At 44.3% G+C, this 13,196-nt stretch overlaps 1 protein-coding gene across 12 annotated transcripts in view; it reads right to left on the bottom strand.

The window, feature by feature from the left end:
- EXTL3 (exostosin like glycosyltransferase 3) overlaps nucleotides 1-13,196 on the bottom strand; it is a 161,102-nt gene that overhangs the window by 116,882 nt on the left and 31,024 nt on the right. The window contains exon 1 of one of the 12 annotated variants that reach the window (XM_076332542.1): nucleotides 1,666-1,734. The exons of the other annotated variants lie outside the window; for them this stretch is intronic. The gene's annotated coding sequence lies outside the window, so the exon portion shown is untranslated. Of the gene's footprint in view, nucleotides 1-1,665; nucleotides 1,735-13,196 lie in introns of those variants that run through there. 12 annotated transcript variants of the gene reach the window in all.

Below are 13,196 nucleotides of genomic sequence, written 5' to 3'. Positions count from 1 at the left end.
ACAGATCTACTGTTTTATATACCAAAACTCTGGCTTTCAATCCTCGATCACAACTTGGAATTGCTAAGGTTCCCCTTTCCTCCTTCTCTTCCTCTGTAAGCCTGCTGAAGCAAGTCTCGCTGTGTAGCCACATGGTGGGTCTTCTCTAGCAAAAGGAGACTGGCGCCCCAACTTAGAGCTTGTCACCACACCGACCACATGCGGGATCAACCTGTGAGCGGTGAAAAAAAGGAAGAAGCCCTTCCAAAACAAGCGCATCTTTTCTTTTCCCCAATTCGGACATTTCAGCAATGCAGTTCACAGTACAAGCCTGCGAACAGATGTCCTGGCAGAAGAGGCGAGCAGCAGCACTGGGACACAAACAAGCGTTCAGGCATGGCAACTCGGGGAGACGACTCTGCCGCTCCAGAAAACACGTTGTGCAACCGCACAGCGGTGCATCGGTGACAGTGCCACTCAGCCACCTGGGATTTCACACCCAGCCACCATGTGCAAGTGTAATCTGATTTAGCAGTTGTATTCTGACTTCAGCTGTCAAACCACAACCACGGTACATTTGCTGCAGCAGTGTGCACAGCAATGTGCTTGCAAACCAGAGCTGTTCTTGTAGCGAAGCTATTTCCTCCCAGAACTGAAGGTTCAAAATCAAAACAGTGTATCTGTACATCCGTGCCCAGCAGTGCCACACACCCCCCAGCCACCACTCACACGCTGCTGCACACAACCTCAGCCACCGATTTAACCTAGAAATTAGGTGCCAGCAATAAAAAAGATTTTTCCATCACTTGAATTTTGCAATTTTGCAAAGGGAAGGAACAAAATTGGAAATATTTCCCCTTGCAAACTGCTTCCTAATGGCTCCTGTTCTTAGCTGTACAATTCAAGACCATGCTAAACTTACTCAGCACTATATCTTTTATTTTTCCCCAAAACACCTTCTATCATCACATGCACTCACACACAGCCTGTGGCTTTCCCCACTAAAGCTGAGGGTTTCCCTTTGCAAGAGTTCAGGTTTATGCACGCCAAAACGGTCTGTTCAGCAGTCTTTTCTTACTGCCTTTTGTGAGAGGCTTCATGCTATGATGAATGTGTAGAAATGCAAAGCAGAAGTCCATACAAAAAGAAGCCAGTGTGTGAGGTGGTTTTGTCTTAAAAAGAAGAGAGGCAGGAATGACTTATCGCCTCATGAAAGAGCTCCAGTCTGCATTTTTATTAGATATATTTAGACACCAATGGTTAAAAAAAAAAAAAAGAAAAAATAAAAAGCAGCTATATTCTTAACATATGGCCCTGGATCAGTCACATGGGTATAAATGAAAATAGGCACAGCAGATTCTCCAAACACAGGCATGGAAATCATTTTAATGGTGCACATGACCTAGAAAATTTCAAGTAATACCAATCCACACAAAGGTGTGACAGGATTTAGCTACTGCAGGGCTGTGTCTTGTCCCCATTCTCTCGCATCGCATACACCTGTGCATATCACAGATACTACAGAAGACAGTGAGAGGGAGGGAGAGTAACTCCTGCTTGCTCCTAATGAACACACACGCACACACACTCACAAACCCTTTCCATCCTTCTTTCTAAGGAAAAGAAATGGCTCTGAGCGCTGCCTGTAGGCAAAAGGTCCAGCTAACGCTGAACTTCGCAGCATACCGTATCTAAGGCATCTCAGCGCTTGCTTGAACACGGCTTGGAAACACACCAACGCTAGGCTTTTCACCGCTCTCTTGTGCTAGGGTCTCACCACACCTTGCAGTTAAGGTATTTCTTCAATGCTCGTATTTGTCTGTTTTCTGACTTCATTATGCAGAGTTTGAAAAGTTTGCAAGCTGTCCAACGCAGTGAAAAGGCAAGTCATGCTGTATTGATTTTCCAGTGGAGAAACCGAGGCACAGAAGAGGCATATTCTGCCTAAATTCATTTCCTATCTCAATGGTAAAACTGAGCTGATATCCCAGCGATCAGCCTCTTCACTACCAAGTGTCTTCTGTAGCACTGCTGCAGCCCAGTGCCATCCCAGGCAGCTCCGTCCTCACGCTGTGGCCTCTATCCTGCAAGAAACACACAGCTCCAAGAGAAAACATTTCAAAATCAAGAGTCAACGTATATAATTCAGGCCTGCACAAAGCACAAATTACTAATGTAAATGATATCTCCCTCGCTTAATGGCAATGATAAATTATGGCCAATCATATACATGGACACTTGCACTGAACGAAACAAGAAGGCACACCCAGAGCAGGCATGCCTTGCAACCACTAAACACACATTTCTGTGCTGTACGTGGGCAGCAACTGCTGTCCAGAATATTTTAACAGCAGAAACTGCACTGCTTGCTGTAGAGGGAAAAAAAAAAACCACCACAACACAAGAAAACCTGAATATATTCCTCCTCATAGTCAAAGCCAGAACATAAGAAACAAGCAATATAATTATTTCCACACAAGAAGGAAAATAAACCCAAGAACACACATATGGAAAGACACAAGCCTCCAAAAGTGGATTTGCAAAGTAGTTCGGGGCTTCTGTGCAAGGCTACAACCTCACAGCAGATGTCAGGAAAAGCAAAAACTACAGATAAGCCAACTTCAGGGCTGATGCCCACTGCAGAGCCCATAGCACCCCCTCCTCTGCCCCCTTCCCCACCCCAGCACTGGCTGGTTCAAAAACAACTCCCTTGCCCAGCATCCCAACAGCAGTGAGGCTAGCTGCGGTACCTGCTGGCTCCATTTCAAGTGCTGGCTCCATTTCTGCCCCCCACTAGTGACCCCTGTCATAGCCTGCAGCACTGTCTGCACCGAGGCAGCTCCCCAAAGCCAGTGCAGAGCCTGCAGTAGCAGGTGCCCTAAATACTGCACATCCTTCAGTGCATGACCGAGTTTCAGTTTGCCTAAAGTTACCCTTCCTGGAGTGGCCTGCTACAAGCAGAAAGAAAAATATTTTCCTGCCTTTTGCATCAAGCACAAAAAGCATCAACCCCATCAGTGAATGCTGGTCCACCCACCTGCCCGGAGATACTCATCCGCGAGAGGTGCGCCATCCCCTCCATCCCAAGAGGATGCATTCAGTGTGTCTGGCCCAGTCTTGGCCCTGGCCCCCCAGCTGGGATAGCACTGGGCCCAAAACCCTTGAAGGTTGCAGACAAACCAACCTCCAGCAGGAGCAGAACCAGGCTCTCACCCCACTGTGCTTTCTCCAGATAGTAGAAGCACAGCTCAGACACACTCACTCTTCACAGACAAGTAAAAGCACTTTAAGGAGGGTTTTTTTCCCTCCCTTCACTTTGTTTTAAACAGCTGAAGAATTTCCTCTGTGAATGCTCCCAATTGCAGCTCACGCTGAGTTATTTTTAAAAGCACAGAACCAGATTTTAAAGACCTTGAATGAGGAAATGCAAAGCTTTTATTAAGCAATAATAGCCCAGACAATGGTCACAATTTCCCAAGGGTTTGAACACCGCAGCTGACAATAAGCTTTATTCCTCCACAAAAACCCCTTCATGGGCTCAGAGGGTTTGCTTTGTATGATCTAGGCTCAAGTTAGAGAGTTAAAACAAAAAGCTCTGTGGCCGTTTTCAGGGTGATTTCCTCCACCAATGCACATCTGATCAGAGATACAAAAATCACTTGGGAAAAGACCCTTTGCACTATCTCGTTCCCTCCTTTGCTAGTGCAGTAAGACCCCTCCAAGCTTGCTACCAGGACATCACCCCGTCTAGCTGGACCTTTCCCTTGTGGATGGATCACAGCTGACAAACTGACCAATCTTTCCAGGGTCAGGAAAGTGAAACAAAGCCCTTCAACTTTCTTCACTGATATTTGAACCATCACGCAATGACTTTCACTAAAACGGCCAGAAATGTGCTTCAAACCTCAGACCTGCTTCAAACCTCAGACCTGCTACCACATGGTATAATCAGATCCAGCGACCACATCAGCTCTTCCTTCTGCTGAGAAGGAGGAAGCTGCAACTACGAGGAGCTTGTACAGTCTCCAAAACTACCCAGCACCCAAAGTTTGGCCTTGCGTAAGCCACTTCTCATTCAATAAGGTGTCATGGTGGGCCACAACCAATTACCATTACACCTAAACTAGCTGGTCTGCCTCTCTCTACAGCTAGCAGAAGCAGCAGGCATTTCTGGGGTATATAAAACTTGATTGGTTCAAGATATCTACTTTGGACAAGATGAACTGTGCTACAGAAATGGTTGTTTTTCTCTGCTGACTATAAGGCAGACATCAGAGAAAGAAAAAAACACAAAACCAAAAAAACAACAAACCACAACTACAACCACAAATGACAACTACATCTGTACAAAAGAGTCCCAACCTGTCTCCTACTCGAATGCTGCCCTCACCTTAAACAGCAAAGAAGCTAACACCATAAATTCATCAGCTCTTCAAACCAAACAAGAGTATTTCTACCTTCCCATCACCTCTCCTCTTCCTCGTCCCAGCAAAAGCACAGTGTGGCTGCACAGCAAACTGAGGTTACAACTAACCTCGCAAACAAGAAGAAAGCTTAGATTCAATCCGATCAATTCCCAATCTGGTCTACCACACAGCCAGGAGAGAGAGACCACAGGACCTCTTTTTTCCAGCTTACCACAACTTCAAGGGTTTGCGAAAACATTTCCTAATCTTCTGCGTATCTGTCAGTCAGTCTATAACCAAGGGAGCTTATATGCCCAAAAGGAGAAAATACTTCAACACCCTTCACAAATACCTGCAACACTCCTGCTGCTGGTGCGCCCTCACCATAACAGCCACCACGAGCTGCAGATGCGAGATATGCGTGCCTGCTGCATCTCTTTCCCCGTTCCACTGCTCACAGAGGTACAGACCCTGGAAAATGGTTTCAAGTTTGGCTACAACTTCCCAAGGGAGAGAAGGAAAAGGTGTTTAGAGGATTTAATTCAAAATATGCTTCGTCCCCTTCCCTTTTTCAACCCTGCCTGTAAAATCAGACATAGGGCAATAGCCTCTATCGTCCTTTGTCTTTTTTACCGTGAACTTCAAGGACTCTTGACCCAATATAATCCCTCAACTTGGCTTACAATGCTACTGAAAAGTTATTAATAATCTGCTTCTCTGTAAAACGGCTGTCCATGTTATATTTGCAAGCAACTGCATACTCTGTCCAGAAAAGTATGCAGAAATTCAGGATACGTTCAGAAAATGGATGTACTCAGAAATTGAGGATGCCAAACACACCCAGATATTGCCATTCAGAGAATTCACAGAAGCACTTTTTGTGCAGCAACATCTGTAAATCAAAGCATATTATTTTCCACCCTCCTAATCAAGAGATTTGCTAGATTATCTAGAGATCTGTCTGATCATGACAGACAAAGCTGTTGAACCTCATGCAGCTGCCTGAAACACGCACTCAGGCAAAGAGCTTACTCGTGACACCAAACAATAAACGCGGCCCCTTCAATGCTCACTTCCAATTAGCAAAACTCTCGGTGTGACGAGGAAAGAGCCCATCACAGAAAGAGGAGTGGCCACAGGTGACAAATGGGCATGCCAGCAGCCACTGCTTGGCAGACGAACCACAGTCCCTGTCTAACAAAGTGAGGATCAGAGGCAGACTGCAGTCAGCGCTTCATCTGCAGTCAATGAGAAGCCAGAGAGACTGGAATATCATTAGGACGACAGACAGCAGAACTTAAAAGGGCAGCCTTGACAGTGAGCATAGCTTCAATTAACAAGCTGTATTTGCAAGGCCAGACTCCAAAATGCTCCTCAGCATCCAATCATCTAACTGTTGCTTAAAGACGGAATTGGGTATCAGCTGGCTGAACAACTAATCCTAGCCAGATGCTGAAGCTACCACCAAATAGGTCAGTCATATATCCTACACCATTCGGGGCCCTCCAACAGGGAACAGTTACGCACTACCACTCATGCACCTGTGAAAGTGGTTTGAGAGGTTCCTCGCAGCCCTGAATCCATTTGCCAAATGATATTTCAGTTTGTGGTTCAGGGGAAGGCAAGTCACAGCCCACCTCATTGCTGAGAAGCCTTTTCATCGCTATCTTTCCAAATCATGTTATGCAACAAGTAATTCACTCCTACACATGTAGGAGCAAAAATGCCCTTCAGCATTCGTAACAGTTCTAGATTACTATAATCTTAATAGAAATAAGATCACAGAGATTTTATTATACAACTCTTCAAATTACTTAAATCAAGCAAAAAAGTACAAGGTTAAATTGACTCCTTTCCTGCTCTGTCCTTCGTGCCTGCCTGTGAGAGTACACACAACAAAATTAAATACAGCTGTTAACTTTCAGATGCAGTACAACAGCTATTTATTGACCTATGGAGGATCCAAGCACATACCTCAAAAAGCATGCGCCAAGGATAAGTTATTCCAGGTACTTTAACAGGCACCGCTCTCAAAAGAGAGTGGTGACAGATACCATCTTTGGAAAGATTCAGGACTATTGTACTGAGCCTTCATTGTCGTCAATGACCTTTACAGTAATACGATAAATATTTTAGCATATAATGAATTTGCTGCATTACATTTGCTCTCTGGGCTACTGAAGATCAGCTAGGAACTGATCAATTGTAGGCATAAAGCTCCCATGAAGCTGAAAACTACAATGGAGATCTTACTGCCTGCATCAAAACTGCAGCAAAAAGCTGGGGGGGGAAGGTGTCTTTAAAAAAACAACTCATGAGCTCACCATTTACATAAGCTTCCACCAGATTCACAGTACCAGCAGTGAGATCCCTGCAGTCACTCAAGCAGGACTGGTCCCGAAGCTGCATCTTTATTGTTTTGAATCCCAAGATTTATTTATGCGAGCAACAAACCCCTCAGAGATAACCTCAAAAACCCACAAGCTTCCCAGGAATTTGAAGGACAGGCTGCACGGTAGCTCTGAAACACAAGGAAAGTTGCATGTTTTAGCTCCAGTTCTGCCATCAGCTCATTCGGATGACTCGTATGACTTCAGGCACCTTTTTGCATCTCCATTTGTCTGCTTGAAGACATCAGTGCTTTGTCATTTTGCAGTAGCATATCAAAAACACATGGAGTTGTCCCATGTCTCCTCAGCCCAAGGAAAGGAGATGCCATGGTCTCTTTCCAGATACCCTTATCTCCACAGAGGGTAAAGCTTCCACAGAACATGCAAAGCCAGCAGATACCCGCACTGTGTCTGCTGATCTATGCTGAAACCTCAGCCAGCCAGATTGTCTCATTTTTTTGGATCTCATTTTCAACAGATTAAGAAAAATTATCCCAGGGGTATGGCAATGGACCAGAACGCAGGAGATCATTTCAAGACATCTGTAATAGCACACAATTAACAACAACTCCTCAATTTTGTCTTATGACCTCACTCATTAGGAAGAGTTTTTATCACCCTCAAAAAACATCTTTACAAACACTCCCCCCCATGTCTCCACCAAGCCTTTCCTTACTGCCATTATAAGCCTGTGGCTTCCCTTTCCTCCCCTTGAGATGGAGTCAAGGTAAGATCTTAATTTCCTCTACCATCTGCAACGAAAACTGCCTATACACACATGCCAAACAAGCTAGAATTACACCATTAATTTCAGCTTAGTCAGCTCACGCCACAGACTAAGTCGATATTTGACAGATATTTAGCAAGGACTACAATTTATTTAGATTCAGCGCATTGTGCCCACAGGAGCAGATATAGCAAAGGATGAAAGACAGCAGGACACGCCGCTTGGGATTTGGGGGACAAACACTAGATAACCACAGTCTTCTTTTGGCTGGAGACCTCTTGTTGTCAAAAAAAGGGGTTGAGGGAATAGAAGGACCAGTGTCTCCTGAGATCAGTCCTGCTGATCTCCAAACCAGGCCTGCTTCATGAGAAACAACCAGCCTTCCTGCGAACAACATCTCGTCTTTCAGAGAGGCAGGGTTGCTAAGGCAATCAAACAAAAGGCCTGTTGTCTGAACCAGTCCACAATTTCTCAACACATCCCCATCACAGTTCAGCCCATACAAGGAGCTCCAGCTAAATCCAGTCTCCATCGCAAAACCATGCGTCTCTGAGCAGTTCTTAAGAGCAGTTAATGTTTTCTGGTGTCTTCACAGCTGCTCCACAGCTGGCAGAGAACAAGGAAATTCTGAGGAAAAGGATTTATGTGAAAATAATGCCAAAGAGCAGGAAGTCAAGTCAGCAAGCAGAGTGTGAGGAATAAAATAATAATAAACGCAACAGATTAAGCACAACTTCACCATAAATTGCAACCGGCCCTCTACTCTTACTCTTAGTTTTCAACAGAAACCATAGAAAAAGTAAGAAACCATCAACTGCAGGACAGTCTCTCAGCTTCCCACCCCCTTCTGCAATTTTTATAAGCTTCTGAAATCCAGTTGTTTAAAACAAGCACATCCCAGCAGATATCAATGCTGTGAGTCAGCAACATCTCTTCACAGATGTGATCTCTCCCAAAGTGACTGTTTTCCAGAGCAACATCTCCAGACCAAGCGCAGCGTCAGCGCAACTCGCTCTCAGAGTTTTCTGCCAGCACTGTTTAGAGGAAGAAAAACTGCTGAAACCACCCAGCATGCCAAGTTGGTTAATGACATAGCAAAGAAATAGGTGTCAACTTTCATATGAAGCTGCTCCAAGTTAAAAGACTGACGTTTCTCCTTTTTCAATATAAAAAGCTAGAGAAAATAGAAGCAATTCCTTAAACTGTCACTTCATTTTCTCATGATAGCATCGCCTCCCCTCCTCCGTGATTGCAGGCAGACACTAAACCTTCTGGATCTCTCTAACCCTGTCGCATGTGCTAGTTCATCCTGCTAGCTGGCAAAGTTCTTTGCTCACACGAGCCCTGGAAAATGGTGCCAAAATTGAAGATTAAAAGAATAGGTCAGTGAAAAATCCCAATAAACGGAGCATCCCAGGGCGGGGGGGGTGGTGGGGGAAGCGTTGATACATACCTCCCTCTTACACAACCAACCACAGTAAGTCCCCTCCTGTCAGCAGATACGAAGCATTACACAGGTCAGAGCTGCCACCAGTAGAGAAAGCTGCTCATAAAAAACAAAGCTACACACGTGAAAACTAAGTGTTCCTTGTTTTGTACATAACTGTCTGGGAGAAGAGAGTCCAAATGCCAAGTAAACAGTCCATGTGCAGCCCAAACCAGCTGCAGAGCGTGGAGCCTCCCGCCCAGCAGTGCCCCTGGGACCTTGCAGGGAGCTATCCTTGCTTGGCGAAAGCAAGGTGCCTGCAAAGACACAAGATCCAAATTCAGAAGAAACTCTATTTTGCAGTGCTGCAGCTCACTGAAGAGACGGGTTTGGTTCTTCGGGCTTTTTTTTTTTTTTTTTTTTTTTTTTTTTTTTTAATTCAGTCACTGAGTAAAACGTAAAAACAAAAAGATACATATCAAGGTTTACAGCAACAAAAGGATTATAGCAACATTTTCTCTCGCCCCTGGACAAACTCTTTAGCCACAGAAGCTGAAGGAAATCTCACCGACAGCAGTGGACACACATACGTATCCTGCATTTGCAAGCACAAAGAACAAAGCTCTGCTGAACCTGGGAATTAGAAAGCCTGACAGATTTAACTCTGGTTTATCCCCTGGCAAATTAGCTACTGTTTAAACATGGGGCTTGGGCATTACATCATCTGTTTGCAGGGGATTTTTTAAATTTTTTTTTTAAAGCTAAACCATTCTTGTGTTCACAGCTTGAGGAACATCATTCATTCCTCACAGACTCAACAAAATGAAGGGGTGGATCAAACCCTTTGCAGGAGACCTGCAAGCAGGGAAGCACACACTTAAACTGCTTTGCAAGTTCAAACAGTAGAAGATCTTATCTAGAATTTAGCAGGAAATACAGACTGCCCCTCAGGTCTCTCTATTCAGATTCAAGGATGAAAAGCCCACTTTCTCAAGTTATGATGTGCAAAAACCAGCCTGATTAGGGGGCTGAAATCACACATGCTTCTGCTCACCCAGCTCCAGTTCAGTGTGGTTCTAAGGAGACATGTGGTTGGGTCCCATTTGATTCTTCCGCTCATTTCTGTCATCTATGCAAATAACTCCAGCATTTCAGTCCTTCTAGATACCATGCTGACTTAATGGACCAGACTTGGAGGCAGGGAAGGACCAGCTGCAAACTGAGCTACCGGAGATATTTACGGCGTCTGTTCCAGCTTGGACACTCATTTTGGAGACTTATTTTCCCTTGAGACACGCACATCTCCGTCAGTGCAATTTTGTTTCTCAAAACTTGGCAGAACCCTAATTTTGCAGCACCTGCTCTTTGATGCTTGTTTCACAGAGCTTGCTTTGGTGTATTTGAAGGACCAGGCTCTCACAGCCTCTCCAAGTACAGCTTCAGAAAACACATGGTGCAATGGGCTCTCGTGAAAACTCATACTTAAACACTGAGTTGATCTGAGAGATTTCAATCAATCTGTTTTTCCGACCCTTAGATCTCAAGAGTTGTCAGATTTTAGAGAGGAAAGAGGAAGAAGGCCAGAAGAGACATTTTGAAAGGGAAAAAAGAGGAACCATTGGTCTCGTCCCTGAGAAGAGCAGGTTTAACATAGACACACAGTTTGTGTTGAGAGAGGCCCTCGCAGGTGTTTGACATTTTCCTACATACCAAACCCACAGTGGTCTGTGGCCACAATCCAGTGACATCGAGGAACAAGATTTCACAAGACTTTTGCTAAAACTTTGTAAAAAAAAAAAAAAATTAAAAAAATTAAAAAAGGATTTTTTTTTTTTTCCCTAAACCTGGTAAGGTTCTATGACCTAATCACATTACAACCTGTTAAGCTAAAAAAAAAAAAAACACCAAACCAAAAACACCACCAAAGAAACCCCACCCCAAACAAAAATGAAAAAACCAAACTAAAAACCCAAACAAAATCCAACAACAAACCACAGCCCTTTCATCATCACGCCTCTAGACATTCAAAAATAGAGTGAGAATTTTAGATCAAAAAATAAATAAATAAAGCATTATTTTGAAATAATACCAAGGACAAGCAATTCTGGATCAAAAAAACAAAAACAAACAAAAAAAAACCGGAAAAAACCTAAAGTTTCAGAAAATTATGTCTGCAGAAGTCCTGTTAAAGACAGCTTAACCTTTAAAAAAGCCAGAACTGTAATGCACACAGAAGAATAGGCTTTGCTGTCAGAATGTAATTAAAAAACCCAAAACAACTCAGTTCTGCTCTATATCAAGATAGCCAGGAGCTGATCTGGGAGAAAGTCAAGCAAACACATTTTCTCTCAGAGATTCCAAAAGGTCGTTGCAAACAATTACTAAAATGCAATACTGAAAACAACATACGCCAATTCTTTTTTTCAGTTTAATAAGACATCTTTACTGCTCTAGTTATTACTTGGAAAGAGTAATAATCCCAAGGATCGCATAGCCAGTTAAATAATTATATGAATACCAGGGAACCATTAAAACTGCATTTCAAAGCAAGTAGGCTACACAACTGTTTGCTTCCTCTTCCTCTCCCTCTGCTTTTGCATAACGCAGTTCCCAAAACAGATCTCATCTGCAGTTAAACTTGGGCCAGAATGAAGACATTCCTTTCCATGTATGGGAAATAAGGGAGATTATTAATTTCACTTCTCGTAACAGAAGAGCAGAAGTCATAGTAAGAAGGCCTCAGAATAAAAAGTCAGGCAATTAAAAAGAAGCACCAAAGTCTGAAAAGATTTGTACCAATACCACATGTCTTTCCAGTTGTCCCACTGCCAAGCAGCCTTCAAAACGGGGCATTTTCTTCTTTCAGTGCAACTCCAGTCCCCATTAACAGGAACTGCCTGTGTCAGCACAAACCTCGGTTTCACCCAGCAGCATGCAGGAACTGAAAAATGAGCATCCTATTCTACTGACCTTCACAGTCATATACAACAGCGAACCGTTCTTGTCCATTCAGCGCGTTTGTTTATAACAAGTCCCCCAGCTTCATTAAATTACCCTCGTTGGTCCTGAGCAGACTCCAGATTTGCAATAAAGGTAAAAGAGCGCTGTAGCAAACCTCTGACACAGCACAGCAGCTGCGTCACTGCCCCACTACCTATTCTACATCTGCCCAAACCTTGCAATGCTCAGCCACTCCTATCGCTGCCAGGGGAAGGGGCCAAGCACACACAGGCATTGCCCTCCCTAAGTAGCAGGTGCCCATCCCCACCATCCCCTCCAGCAGCAAAGAAACAGCAAGTCCAGCTTCTCGCTGCTCTGCCTCTCGCTTTGCCTTTTGAGTAACAGAAACAGGTCAGCTTGTACCGAGCATCTACCCCTCGTAGCCTTGGGGCAGCAAAATTCAGAGTACCAGAGCTGGGTAAAAATATCAATACACAGACATACTCCCTGCCCCCTGCCAAGTGAGCAGGTCTCCTCCTCGGGCACTGCCAATGCTCATATCTCATGTCTTGGGAGAGCCAGGCTGGACTCAAGACAGGAATATCCCAATGCAGGAACATTAATACAGTGAACTAACAGTAAGAAAAGGAGAGAAGGGGCGTCTAGCAACTTCACCCCCCATCCTACTGCTAAGGGAACCCCCCACCTCCCCCCAAAAAACCCACAGGCAGTTTGCTGTTATTATCAAACTGAATCACCTCACTGAGGCATCATATAAATGACAAGGACTGCAGAGCTGAGAGAGGGAAAGGGACCAAGGCCACCCCTTTCAGCAGCAAACTATGGAATCAGTTCAACCGTGACACGAATCCCGCATCCAAAGGTCAGTGTCAACAAGGACTGGGCAGTACTATACCACAGAAGCACTGCGATACACTCAGATACTATGGAAACATTAACCTCTATTTCCTACACATTTGTAAAGCACAAAAGCAGGGGAAGGTGACAGAAGAGCTCAGGTATAATCCCCCCCCTCCCCAAAAGGCTCCACATAAACATACAAATAGTCTGTACGTGGTATGAGTTAACACAGCGCTCCCACAACAGCTTTTGGTAAACAGGCTACGAATAGGTACAGGGACAGCAAAGCGTCCAAGCAAGACACCCCTGCAAAGCAGCATTAACCTCACAAGAAACATTGGCAATGCTGCTTTTGCTTTAATCAGTTTTAAGAAGAGGAAATTCACTTTGGTTCTTTTTATAATACCTACTGTATTACATTTGTCAAACAGCTGCCACTTTCTGTCCCAGATACAGCTGCTTTCAGT

Source organism: Aptenodytes patagonicus, chromosome 3, assembly GCF_965638725.1.
Source record: "Aptenodytes patagonicus chromosome 3, bAptPat1.pri.cur, whole genome shotgun sequence".
NCBI classification, from domain to species: Eukaryota; Metazoa; Chordata; class Aves; order Sphenisciformes; family Spheniscidae; genus Aptenodytes; species Aptenodytes patagonicus.
The sequence above is the reverse complement of the archived record's forward strand: the minus strand, read 5'-3'. Positions and strand labels throughout refer to the sequence as shown.